Consider the following 13,634-nt stretch of genomic DNA (forward strand, 5'->3'; position numbering starts at 1 on the left):
TCCCTCAGAAGGAGAAGAAAGGGGAGGCAGCTGAAACCAGTGACCCAGCACCTACCCTGCGCCCGGAAACCCCTCCTCCACAGACAGCATCAATGGAGGAGGAGGCAACAGATGGACAAACAGGTCAGTGGCAAGTGGTACAAAGGAGAACCACAAAGAAAAGACCTCCAAAAGCGGAACAGGCCACCACCAAAACCAGTGGCAAGAGGAGGTTACCGTCTGAGACAGACCACAGCAGCTCCTCCTCATTGGACGAGGAAGTGCTGGAACGACGGCCCCTTCAAAAGAGGCAGCAGAACTTAAAGGAGCTGGAAGATAAAGCCCCCCAGCCCCCAGCCACTGGAAGCTGTAATGGGCGCAGCATGTCCCAACCCCAAAGCGCCACACCGAATGACATGGCCAGCGCATCCCAGCTCCGGGAAGCTGGGAGCAGTGATATTTTCGAGGAGGAACAGAGGGGAACAGCAGAGGACAACCCAATCCTTGCTGCCTGCAAGACACCCACCCCCCCCCCCCCCCCACCCCCCCGATGTCACCGCAGCGGAACAAACCCTGCATGAAAAACCAGGAGGAGTTTCTGAGCCCAACAAATGTGAAACAACTTGCGCACACAATGGGTATGCAGGAACATCTCGAAGGACTGGGACTAGCAAGGACAAATGGTATGGGAAGAAACAACTAACTTTAAAAAAATGGGTGTAAGGATTGCTTCCATTAATGTGCGTAGCATTAAATCTACTACGCGATGTGTTTCAACCTTGGATTACCTCGCCAAGGTCAAAGCCGACCTACTGTTTCTGCAGGAGTGTGGAATACCACACCTCAGCACCTACAGGCAGTGGTCGCGATGGTGGTCCCACGGGCCATCGATCTGGTCAGGGGGTAATGATTGCCGTTCCTCCGGCCTGGGTATTCTGCTGCGGGGAGGTAACTTCACCATCTCCGAAGTTAAGGAGGTGGTGGGCGGTCGCCTCCTCGTAGCAGACGTAATGTACAACAACGCTCCACTCCGGTTGATCAACGTGTACGCCCCGGTTCAATGCAGCGAGCGGCTGACCGTCTTCCAGCAGCTCCCACTGCTGCTGGTGACGTCCAGGCCGGTCATTCTAGGTGGTGACTTCAACTGCATCATCGATGCAGCTGGACGATCCGGCAGAGACGACAGCAAACTGGGCTCTACGTCCAGATTCCTAATAGAAACAGTTAAAGATGCCAAATTGTACGACGTCTTCAGCAAACCTGCAGACGAAGTGCAGCGCAGATACACATGGTCAAGATCGGACGGGTCTGTCCGTTCCAGGATTGATTTCCTGTTTGTGTCCCGTGCTGTCACGGTCAGATCCACCGACGTCAAGCCGGTGTTCTTCTCCGACCACTGCCTCTTACTGGCCGACTGTCACTTACAGGATGACCAGCGGGTTGGCAGGGGGACGTGGAAGCTCAATGCTACACTGCTAACCCCAGAGAACGTTGAGGAACTCAAAAGGGATTACAAAGGTTGGAGGACTGTGAAACCCTTCTTTGAGTCTCCAATTCACTGGTGGGAAGCGATCAAGGAGAACATCAAGCGGTTCTTTATCCGCAAAGGGGTTAAGAGGGCAAGAGAGAGACAGAGGGAAATGTCCCGACTCCAGAAAAGTATGCAAAATCTGCTCCGGCTGCAGTCGATGGGGGTCGAGGTCAAGGAGGACCTCCAAGAGGTGACGAGCCGGCATCGCTCTTCACCACGGAGGCCTCCAAGATCATCTTCTGGTCCAGAGTCCGCTCCAACAAGCAGGATGAGACATGCTCGCGTTACTTCTTCCAAAAGGAAGCAGCCTGAAGGAAGAGGATGGCTCGGTGACGTCTTCGCAGTCCGACATACTAAGGATCAGCAAATCCTTTTATGCTGGGCTGTATGACGCGAAGCCCACAGACAGCAGAGCCTCCCAGTCCTTCCTGTCATCTATCACAGAGGTCTTAGATGACAGCATGAGGGAGAGACTGGACAAGCCGCTAACTCTGGACAAGCTGACAAAGGCCGTCGAGTCCTTCAAGACGAGTAAAACTCCCGGAAGCGACGGCTTACCGGTTGAGTTGTATTCAGTTCTGTGGGACTGGGTCGGCCCGGACCTGCTGGAAGTATACGAGAGTATGCTCCTGGCCGGCAGCATGTCAGAATCCATGAGGAAAGGCATCATCACCCTCATCTACAAGCGGAAGGGGGAGAGGGCAGAAATCAGAAATTGGCGGCCCATCTCACTGCTTAATGTTGGCTACAAGATTCTGTCCAAAGTCATAACCACTAGAGTCAAGTCTGCTCTGGAGTCGGTGATCCACGCTGATCAGACCTCTACTGTACCCGGCAGGAAGATCTCCGATAGCCTCGCGCTACTCAGGGATACGATCGCCTATGTACGGGACAGGAGGGTGGACACCTGCCTCATAAGCCTAGACCAGGAGAAGGCTTTTGACAGGATATCGCACACCTACATGATGAATGTGCTTTCCAAAATGGAGTTTGGGGAGGGAATCTACAATTGGATCCAACTGCTCTACACAAACATCAGTAGCGCAGTCTCAATCAATGGGTGGGAATCAGAAAGTTTCCCAATCCAATCTGGAGTCAGACAGGGCTGTCCTCTCTCCCCTGTCTTGTTTGTTTGCTGTATTGAACCCTTTGCTGAGTCTATTAGGAAGGATGCGGGCATAAGAGGGGTGACAATCCCAGGCAGTGGAGGCACTCAGGTTAAAACCTCCCTGTACATGGATGACGTTGCCGTCTTCTGCTCGGATCCGCTGTCTGTGCGCAGACTGATGAGCATCTGCGACCAGTTTGAACTAGCCTCGGGAGCCAAAGTTAAGCACGGCAAGAGTGAAACCATGTTCTTTGGGAACTGGGCTGACCAATCCTTTGTCCCCTTCACCGTCAGGTCAGACTACCTGAAGGTGCTGGGGATATGGTTCGGAAGGGCCGGAGCGTGCACCAAAACCTGGGAGGAGCGAGTAGCCAAGGTACAACACAAGCTGAGCATGTGGGGGCAGCGATCTCTCTCCATTGTGGGTAAGAACCTGGTCATCAGGTGCGAGGCGCTCACGTTGTTGCTGTACGTGGCGCAGGTCTGGCCCATACCCCACTCCTGCGCTGTGGCGGTCACCCGAGCCATTTTCCGCTTCATCTGGGGATCCAAAATGGACCGGGTCCGGAGGGACACGATGTTCAAACCTCTGGATAAGGGCGGGAAAAATGTACCCAACGTGGCCCTCATCCTGATGACCACCTTCGTGTGCGGCTGCATCAAGCTGTGTGTAGACCTCCAGTACGCTAACTCCAAGTGTCACTACGTGCTGAGGTTCTATCTGTCCCTGGTGTTGCAAAGGATGGGCCTGGTCACATTGCCGCAGAATGCTCCATCCAGTTGGACTGTGCCGTACCACCTATCCTTCGTGGAGCAGTTTCTGCGGGAAAACACCTTTGACCACCGATCCATCAGGCAGTGGTCTGCACGGAATGTCCTCAAGGCCCTACGGGAAAAGGAGACAGTGGATCCTGTCGGATGGTTCCCCGAGCAGACCGCCAAAGTCATTTGGTGGAATGCCTCATCACCAGAACTTTCAAACAAGCAGCAAGATGTAGCTTGGCTGGTGGTGAGAAGGGTCCTGCCCGTCAGCTCCTTCCTGCACGCCCGAAGTCTCACCCCCTCCGCACAATGCCCCCGCGGTGGCTGTGGTGGGGAAGAGACGGTTGCCCACCTCCTCCTGGAATGTGTCTTTGCAAAGCAGGTGTGGAAAGAGATGCAGTGATTTTTGTCGCGGTTCATCCCAAGCAGCTCTGTAACACAGGAGTCTGTGCTCTCCGGGCTGTTCCCAGGGATGCACACCGAGGCAAACATCAACTGCTGCTGGAGGACTATCAATTCGGGGAAAGATGCCCTTTGGTCTGCCCGAAACTTGCTGGTCTTCCAGCGCAAAGAGTTGTCCACGACCGAATGTTGCAGACTGGTACATTCCAAGGTCCAGGACTACGTGCTGAGGGACGCACTAAAGCTTGGGGCAGCCGCAGCAAAAGCTCAATGGGGAAAGACCACTGTGTAAGGTCCCCCCACCAAGCTGAACTGAGGGGCTGGATCCATGGGAAACCCCTCGAACTGTATTGGGAAAATTTTCATTTGCTGTAAAATGTAAAAATGTATATGGCATGACAAATGAAATGGAAGGGTTGTGAGGCAACTCATGATTGTATTGAAGGAAACTGATCTCCCTGGCACTGTTTGTATTTTTTGACTTGGTGCTGTTTGAAACTGTTTGATAATGTATTTTTTTTTTACAGATTTTTATGAATAAAGTATATTTTGGAAATATAAAAAAAGTAACTTGCAGGTGGTGTTAGAGTCATAGAGTTTTACAGCACAGAAACAGGCCCTTCTCCCATGCATCTGCTGCCCTTGTCCTTCTAGATCAGGGTTGTCCAACATACAAACAGTGTGAAGGATACAAAATTCTTATACTGCATTCAAGAGAACTTTTTTAGCCAGCATGTAACAAGCGCAACGGGAGGGGGTGCAATTCTAGATTTAGTCTTCGGTAATGAGGCTGGGCAAGTGGATGAAGTAGCAGTGGGTGACCATTTTGGAGATAGTGATCATAGTACAGTTAGGTTTAGCATAATCATGGAAAAGGACAAAGATAAAACAGGAGTAAAAGTTCTAAATTGGGGAAAGGCAAATTTTACGAAACTGAGAGGTGACCTGGCGAAGGTGGACTGGATACAGCTAATTGAAGGAAAATCAGTGGCAGACCACTGGGAGGCATTCAAAAACGAGATTCTGCAAGCACAGAGTAGGCATGTCCCCACAAAGATAAAGGTGGTATGGCCAATTGAGAGCCCCCTGGTTATCTAGAAGCTTACAGGATAAGTTAAAGCAGAAAAAGAAAGCTTATGACGATCACAAAAAAATTAATACTTTAGAAAGCCTAGAGGAGTATCGAAAGTGAAGGGGTGAAGTAAAATAGGAAATTAGAAAAGCAAAGAGAGGACATGAAAAATTATTGGCAGGTAAAATCAAGGAAAACCCAAAGATGTTTTATCAGTACATTAAGAGCAAGAGGATAACAAAGGAAAGGGTAGGGCCTATCAGAGATGTACAAGGGAAGTTACATGTGGATGCAGAAGATGTGGGCAGGGTTCTTAATGAGTTTTTTGTCTCTGTCTTCACAAAGGAGAAAGATGATCCAGACGTTGTAGTAAAAGAGGAGGAGTGTGAAATATTAGATACGATAAGCATAATGAGAGAGGAGGTACTAGAGGGTCTGACATCCTTGAAAGTGGATAAATCGCCAGGGCCAGATGGATTGCATCCCAAGTTGTTAAAAGAAGGCAGGGAGGAAATAGCAGATGCGATGAGGATCATCTTCAAATCCTCACTGGATACAGGTGAGGTGCCAGAGGATTGGAGGTCTGTGAATGTTATACCATTGTTTAAAAAGGGTGCGAGGGATTGGCCAAATAATTATAGGCCGGTCAGCCTGACCTCGGTGGTGGGGAAATCATTAGAAACAATTTTAAGGGACAAGATAAACTGCCACTTAGAAAGGCATGAATTAATTAGGGATAGTCAGCATGGATTTGTTAAGGGAAGGTCATATCTTATTAACTTGATTGAGTTTTTTAGGGAAGTAACAAGGAGGATTGATGAGGGTAGTGCAGTGGATGTGGTCTACATGGATTTTAGTAAGGCATTTGACAAGGTCCCGCATGGCAGACATCAGAAAAATGAAAGCCCATGGGATAGAGGGGAATGTGGCAGGTTGGATTCAAAGGTGGCTCAGTGACAGGAAACAAAGGGTAGTAGTCGACGGATGTTTTTGCGAATGGAAAGCTGTTTCCAGTAGCGTTCCACATGGCTCCGTGTTGGGACCCTTGCTGTTTGTGGTATATATCAATGATTTGGACCTAAATGTGGGAGGCATGATTGGGAAATTTGCAGATGACACAAAAATTGGCCGTGCGGTTAATAGTGAAGAGGATAGTTGTAGACTCCAGAATGATATCAATGTTTTGGTTGAGCGGGTGGGAAAGTGGCAAATGGAATTCAATCCAGAGAAGTGTGAGGTAATGCAGTTGGGGAGGGCAAACAAAGCGAGGGAATACACAATAGACAGGAGCATATTGATAGGGGTAGAAGAAGTGAGAGACCTTGGAGTGCATGTCCACAGGTCCCTGAAGGTGGCAGGACAGGTAGATAGATTGGTGAAGAAGGCATATGGAATGCTTTCCTTTATTGGCCGAGGTATAGAATACAAAAGCAGGGATGTGATGCTGGAACTATATAAAACGCTGGTTAGGCCACAGCTGGAGTGTTGTGTACAGTTTTGGTCACCACATTACAGGAAGGACATAATTGCTCTGGAGAGAGTACAGAGGAGATTTACAAGAATGTTGCCGGGGCTTGAAAGTAGCAGCTATGAGGAAAGATTGGATCGGCTAGGGTTGTTTTCCTTGGAGCAGAGGAGGCTGAGGGGTACTTCATTGAGGTGTACAAAATTATGAGGGGCCTAGATAGAGTAGACAGGAAGGACCTGTTTCCCCTGGTGGAGAGGTCAGTTACCAGGGGGCACAGATTTAAGGTGATTGGTAGAAGGATTAGAGGGGACATGAGGAAAAACTTTTTCACCCAGTGGGTGGTGGGTGTCTGGAATTCACTGCCAGGAACAGTGGTGGAGGCAGAAACCCTCAACATGTTTAAAAGGTACCTGAACATGTACCTGAAGTGTTGTAATCTGCTACGGACCAGGTGCTGGAAGGTGGGCTTATATTGGGAGGCTAGATTTTTCGGCCAGTGCAGATGCGATGGTCTGAATGGCCTCCTTCCATGCTGTAATTGTTCTATGGTTCTATATGGCCCACAGGCCAGAATCTGGCCCGCCTAAAGTTTCCATCTAGTTTGCGGGTGTAAACTGCTCCTAGGGCTGTTCCTCATCCTCACCGTGACCGGAGATGAGAAATTTCCCTTTGTCGTCTTCTTGCAGAATGACCTTTTAAAAAGTATCATGCTGTCAGTTTCACAGGTGTCAGCTGCTGATATCGGGAACAGCCGTTTCCCAACAGATTCGGGGTTTTCCGAAGTCAGAACCCGCCAGAAAACTGACTGTGATGTTTTTAAAACCACCCGCTGAGCGTTCCGCTCTCTGCAACTGAGAGGGAGCGAGAGGGGAGAGACAGAGGGAGAGGGGGGAACAGAAAGAGGGAGAGAGGGGAACAGAGAGAGGGAGAGAAGGGCAGAGAGCGAAAAAAGGGGAGAGAGGGGTGAGATAGGAGAAACCGGGGAACAGTGAGAGAGGGGGGGGACAGAGAGAGCAGAAAACACTGAATGGGGAGTGGGGAGCATGGAGCAGGGAACACTGAGCGGGCAGCAGGGAACAATGGAGACACGGGGGTGTGGAGAGAGAGAGGGAGAAAAGGTACAGAGATAGTTTAGAGATACAGCACTGAAACAGGCCCTTCGGCCCACCGAGTCTGTGCCGACCATCAACCACCCATTTATACTAATCCTACACTAATCCCATATTCCTACCACATCCCCACCTGTAGGGTGGGTGGAGATGGACAGAGGTGGGGAGAGGAAAACAGAGAGGGGGAGGGGGGGGGGAGAGGGAGACAGAGAGACTGACAGATGGCGGGGGGGGGGGGGTGGGGTTGGTGTTGGAGAGAGAGGCAGAGAGGGGAGAGAGAGTCAAAGAGTCATTCACTAACGGCACAGAAGGAGGCCATTCTGTCCATCGAGTCCATGCCAGCTCTCCACGGAGATTTGCAGTCAGTCCCTCTCCCTGGCTCGATCCCGTAGCCCTGGAAGTCTATTTCTCTCAGGTGGCCATCCAACTTCCTCCTGATGTCACTGATCATCTCCACCTCCACCACCCTTGTGGGCAGCGAGTTTCAGGTCATTACCACCCACTGTGTAAAAAAAGTGCTTCCTTATATTTCCCCTGCATCCTTTGCACAAAACTTTCAATCTGTGTCCCCGAGTCCTGGGACGGGTGGGGGGGAGGGTCGTCGAGGGGGGAAGTGAAAACGAGACACACACACTCACACAGAGTGCGGGGAGAGATGGGGGACAGAGAGAGATCATGGTCTCCCCTGAAAGATGGACATCTATCCAGAATATTCTGCATCACTACATCAAGTGTGTGGGCAGAGATTGACTACTGATGCAAGCAAAGATAATGCCAGGGATGTCACTGTATCAGTTTTCAATATAATGACGAGAAAGTAAGTCAATAAACTAGTCTTCTCATTTAAAGCTTCTTCACAAAAATGCACATTTGTTGTTTTTATTAAGATAAATTTTTAATGCCTTTATCTTTCGAAATTTGCTCACCGGCCCTTTGGGCCGAGCAAAAATCGGAATGCAGCCCTCCGCCCGAAAAGGTTGTACAACCCTGTTCTAGATGGTAGAGGTTGTGTGTTTGGAAGGTGCTGTTGAAGGAGCCTTGGCGAGTTGCTGCTGTGTATCTTGTATATGGTACACATAGCTGCCACTGTGGAGGGAGTGAAGTTTAAGGTGGTAAATGGGGTGCTGATCAAGCGGGCTGCTTTGTCCTAGATGGTGTCGAGCTTTCTGTGTGGTGTTGGAGCAGCACCCATCCAGGCAAGTGGAGAGCATTCCATCACACTCTTGACTTGTGCCTTGTAGATGGTGGACAGGCTTTGGGGAGTCAGGAGGTGAGTTACTCGCTGTAGAAGTTTCAGCCTCTAACCTGCTCTTGTCGCCACCGTACTTATATGGCTGGTCCAGTTTTGTTTCTGGTCAATTGTAACCCCAGGATGCTGATTGTGGGGGATTCAGCAATGGTAATGCTGTTGAATGTCAGGTGGGAGATGGTTAGATTCTCTCTTGTTGGAGATGGTCATTGCCTGGCACTTGTGTAGTGCAAATGTTACTTGCCACTTACCAGCCCAAGCCTGAATGTTGTCCAGGGCTTGCTGCATGTGGAAACGGACTGCTTCAGTATCTAAGGAGTCATGAATGGTACTGAACACTGTACAGTCATCAACGATCATCCCCACATCTGACCTTATGATGGAGAGAAGGTCTTTGGTGAAGCAGCTGAAGATGGTTGGGCCTAGGACACTACCCTAAGGAATTTCTGCAGTGATGTCCTGGGTCTTAGATGTTGGGCCTTCAACAACGACAACCATGTTTGCTGATGGGTATGATTCCAAGCAGTGGAGAGTTTCCCCCTGATTCCCATTGGTGTCAATTTTGCTACAACTCCTTGAGGCTACCCTCGGTCAAATGCTGCATTGATGTCAAGGGCAGTCACTCTCACCTCTGGAATTCAGCTCTTTTGTCCATGTTTGGACCAAGGCTGTAATGAGGTCTGGAGCCGAGTGGCCCTGACAGAACCCAAACTGAGCATCAGTGAGCAAGTTATTGCTGAGTAAGTGCTGCTTGATAGCACTGTTGACAACACCTTCCATCACTTTGCTGTTGATTGAGAACAGACTGATGGGGCGTTAATTGGCTGGATTGGATTTGTCCTGCTTTTTGTGGACAGGACATACCTGGGCAATTTTCCACATTGTTGGGTAGATGCCAGTTTTGTAGCTGTACTGGAACAGCTTAGCTAGGGTTGCAGCTAGTTCTGGAAAACAATTCTTCGTTACTATTGCTGGGATGTTGTCAGGGTCCATAGCCTTTGCAGTATCCGGTGCCTTCAACCGTTTCTTGATATCATGTGGAGTGAATTGGATTGGCTGAAGACTGGCATCTGTAATACTGGGGACCTCAGGAGGAGGCTGAGATGGATCATCCACTCGGCACTTCCGAATGAAGATGGTTGCAAATGCTTCAGCCTAGTCTTTTGCACTGATGTTCTGGGCTCCTCCGTCTTTGAGGATGGGGATATTTGTGGAATCTTCTCCTCCTGTTATTTGTTTAATTGTCTACCACCATTCACGACTGGATGTGGCAGGACTGCAGAGCTTTGATCTGATCTGTTAGTAGTGGGATCTCTTAGCTCTGTCTATTGCATGCTGCATCTGCTGTTTAGCATACATTTAGTCCTGTTTTGTAGCGTCACCAGGTTGACATCTCATTTTTAGGTATGCCTGGTGCTGCTCCTGGCATGCTATCCTGCACTCCTTATTGAACCAGGGTTGATCCCTTGGCTTGATGGTAATGGTAGAATGAGGGATATGCCAGGTCATGAGGTTACAGATTGTGTTGAATACAATTCTGCTGCTGCTGATGGCCCACAGCGTCTCATGGATGTCCAGTTTTGAGCTGGTAGATCTGATCTGAATCTATTCCATTTAGCATGGTGGTAGTGCCACACAACCCGATGGACGGTATCCTCAGTGTGAAGTTGGGTCTTTGTTTTCACAAGGACTGTGCGGTGGTCACTCCTACCAATACTGTCATGGACAGATGCATTAGTGACAGGTAGATTGGTGAAGGCGAGGTCAAGCAGGTTTTCCCTCTTGTTGGTTCCCTCACCTGCTGAGTATTTCCAGCATTTTCTGTTTTTATTTAGGGAAAACAGCCAGCTTGACCCCAAAACTGTCCACACTATCCCCCTCCAAACCCCTCCCCTCCAATTCCCCCAAATCCCACCCCTTCACAAAATTCCCCTCAAACCTCACCCCTCCAGACAATTGTCCCCAAGCCCCATCCCTTCAAACAATTCTCCTCCAAATCACTCTCCACCATTCCTCAAAATCACACACATTCCTTCCATACAATTCCCCCAAACCTCTCCCCAACACACAATTCCTTTCAAAACACACCCCTGAGCATAATTCTCTTCCAAATCCCTCTACACTATTTCCTTCAAATCACACACATTCCCTCCAGACAATTCCCCCAATCCCTTCCCCAGCACACAATTCCCACAAACCCCACCCCTACACACCATTTCCCCCAAACCTCTCCCTTCCACACTCTAACTTTTAAAAAATTCCATAGTAACTAAAAGCCATTCAGCACAACTGCTCTATACTAGTGTTTACACCACAGGAGCCTGGACACATGCATAAGTTTCTCCACAACCACCCGATCAAATTCCTTCATTATTTTAGACTTCATTGAGTCAAAAATCTTACAGCACAGAAGGTGGCCATCGGCACATTGTACCTGTGCCAGTTCTTTGAAAAATCTATCTAATTAATCTCACTCCCCTGCTCTTTCCCTATAGCGCTGCAAATTTTTCCTTTGCAAGTATATATATGTCCGATTTTCTTCCGAAGGTCTCTTGTCTGTTCTTTAATCCTACCTCAGCACAGGCCAAACTCTACTCTGTACACAAAGTATTTAAGTAGGAACCTAGGAACATAGGAGTAGAAGTAGGCCATTCAGCATCGAGCCTGCTCTGCCATTCAATATGATCATGCTGATCATCCACATCAATGTCTTTTTCCCACACTGTCCCCATATCCCTTTCTGTCATTAGTATTTAGAAATGTGTCAATCTCTGCTTTAAACATACTAAATGACTAAACTTCCACAGCCCTCTAAGGTAGAGAATTCCAAAGATTCACAACCCTCTGAGTAAAGAAATTTCTCCTCATCTCTGTCCTAAATGGCTTCCCCCTTATTTTGAAATTGTGTCCCCTGGTTCTAGACTCCCCAACCAGGGGAAACATCTTACCTGCATCTACCCTGTCTATCCGTTTAAGTATTTTGTAGGTTTCAATGAAATCATCTCTCATTCTTTGAAACTCTAGAGAATACAGGCCCAGTTTCCTCAATCTCTTTTCATAGGACAGTCTCGCCATTCCGGGAACATGACTGGTGAACCGTCGTTTCACTCCCTCTATGGCAATAATATCCTTCCTAAGATAAGGGGACTAAAACTGCACACAGTACTCCAGATGCGGTCTAACAAGATTCCATACAATTGAAGCAAGACTTCGCTACTCCTGTACTCAAATCCTCCTGTGATAAAGGCTAACATACCGTTTCTTGCTGCACCTGCATGTTAGCTTTCAGTGACTTATTGACGAGGACACCTAGGTCCCTTTGTACATCTACACTTTCTAATCTCTTACCATTTACGAAATACTCTGCACATCTATTCCTCCTACCAAAGTGGATAAACTAATGTTTTCCCACGCTATATTCCATCTGCCATGTTCTAGTCCACTCACTAAGTCAGTCCATTTCCCCTTGAAGCCACTTTGCATTTTCCTCGCAACACACATTCCCACCTAGTTTTGTGTCATCCGCAACTTGGGAATATTACATTTGGACCCCACATCCAAATCATTGATATATATTCTGAACAGTTGGGACCTAAGTACTGATCCTTGCAGTACCCCACTAGTCACAGCCTGCCAACAAGAGAATGACCTGTTTATTTCTACTCTGTGTTTTCTGCCTGTTAACCAATCCTTGATCCCTGCCAGTATATTACCTCCTATCCCATGTGCTTTAATTTCGCTAACCAACCTCCTGTGGGGGACTTTATCAAAAGCCTTCTGAAAATCCAAGTATACCAGGTCCACTGACTCCCCTTTATCAATTCTGTTAGTAACATCCTCAAAAAACTCCAACAGGTTCGTCAAACATGATTTCCCATTCATAAATCCGTGTTGACTATGCCTAATCAGATCATTATTATCCAAGTGTCCATTTATCATATCCTTTAGAATAGATTCTAGCATTTCCCCTACTACTGATGTAAGGTTAATAGGTCTGTAATTCCCTGTTTTCTCTTCCCCCTCCCTTCTTAAATAGTGGAGTGATATTTGCCACATTCCAATCTGCAGGAACCGTTCCAGAATCTATAGATTTTTGGAAGATGATCACCAATGCATCCATTATCTCCATAGCTACCTCTTTTAACACTTTGGGATGTAGACTATCAGGTCCTGGGGACTTATCAACCTTCAGCCCCAGTACAACCTTCTTACTAATAGCAATTTACTTCAATTCCTCATTCTCCCTTGACTCTCTAATTCTGGGAGATTTCTTATTATCTTCTTCAGTGAAGACAGACACAAAGTAATCATTTAGCTTCTCTGTCATTTCTCTATTCTCCAATATAAATTCTCCTGACTCTGCCTGTAATGGACCCACATTTGGCTTAGCCAAAGTTTTCCTTTTTACGTACCTGTAGAAGCTTTTACGGTCCATTTTTATGTTTTTTGCTAGTTTACATGCAAGTTATTATCTGTTATTTTACTGGAGGAATCACCCATTTAAAATGATTTAACATCTGCATCAGGATTGTGGACAGAGAAACAACATAGTATTATTACAAAATGTGATTTCTGAGGTATAATGGCAAAGGACAAAAAAAGCCAATAGCTATAATAGATCACTTCAACAACAACAACTTATATTTATATAGTACCTTTAATGTAATGAAACGTCCCAAGACCTTTAAAGGAGCATTATGAAACAAAGTATGAAACTAAGCTACAAAAGGAGATATTATGTCAGATGACCAAAAGCTTGGTCAAAGAGGTAGATTTTTGAGGAGGGTCTTAAAGGAGGAAAGCGAGGAGGAGAGGTGGAGCGGTGTAGGGAGGGTATTCCAGAGCTTGTGGCCTCGGCAACTGAAGGCCCGGCCATCAATGGTGGAGCGATTGAATTCTAGGATACACAAGAGGCCAGAATTAGAGAAGTGCAGATTTCTCGGCGGGTTGTAGG

This window comes from Heterodontus francisci, chromosome 24, assembly GCF_036365525.1.
Source record: "Heterodontus francisci isolate sHetFra1 chromosome 24, sHetFra1.hap1, whole genome shotgun sequence".
Classification (NCBI taxonomy): Eukaryota; Metazoa; Chordata; class Chondrichthyes; order Heterodontiformes; family Heterodontidae; genus Heterodontus; species Heterodontus francisci.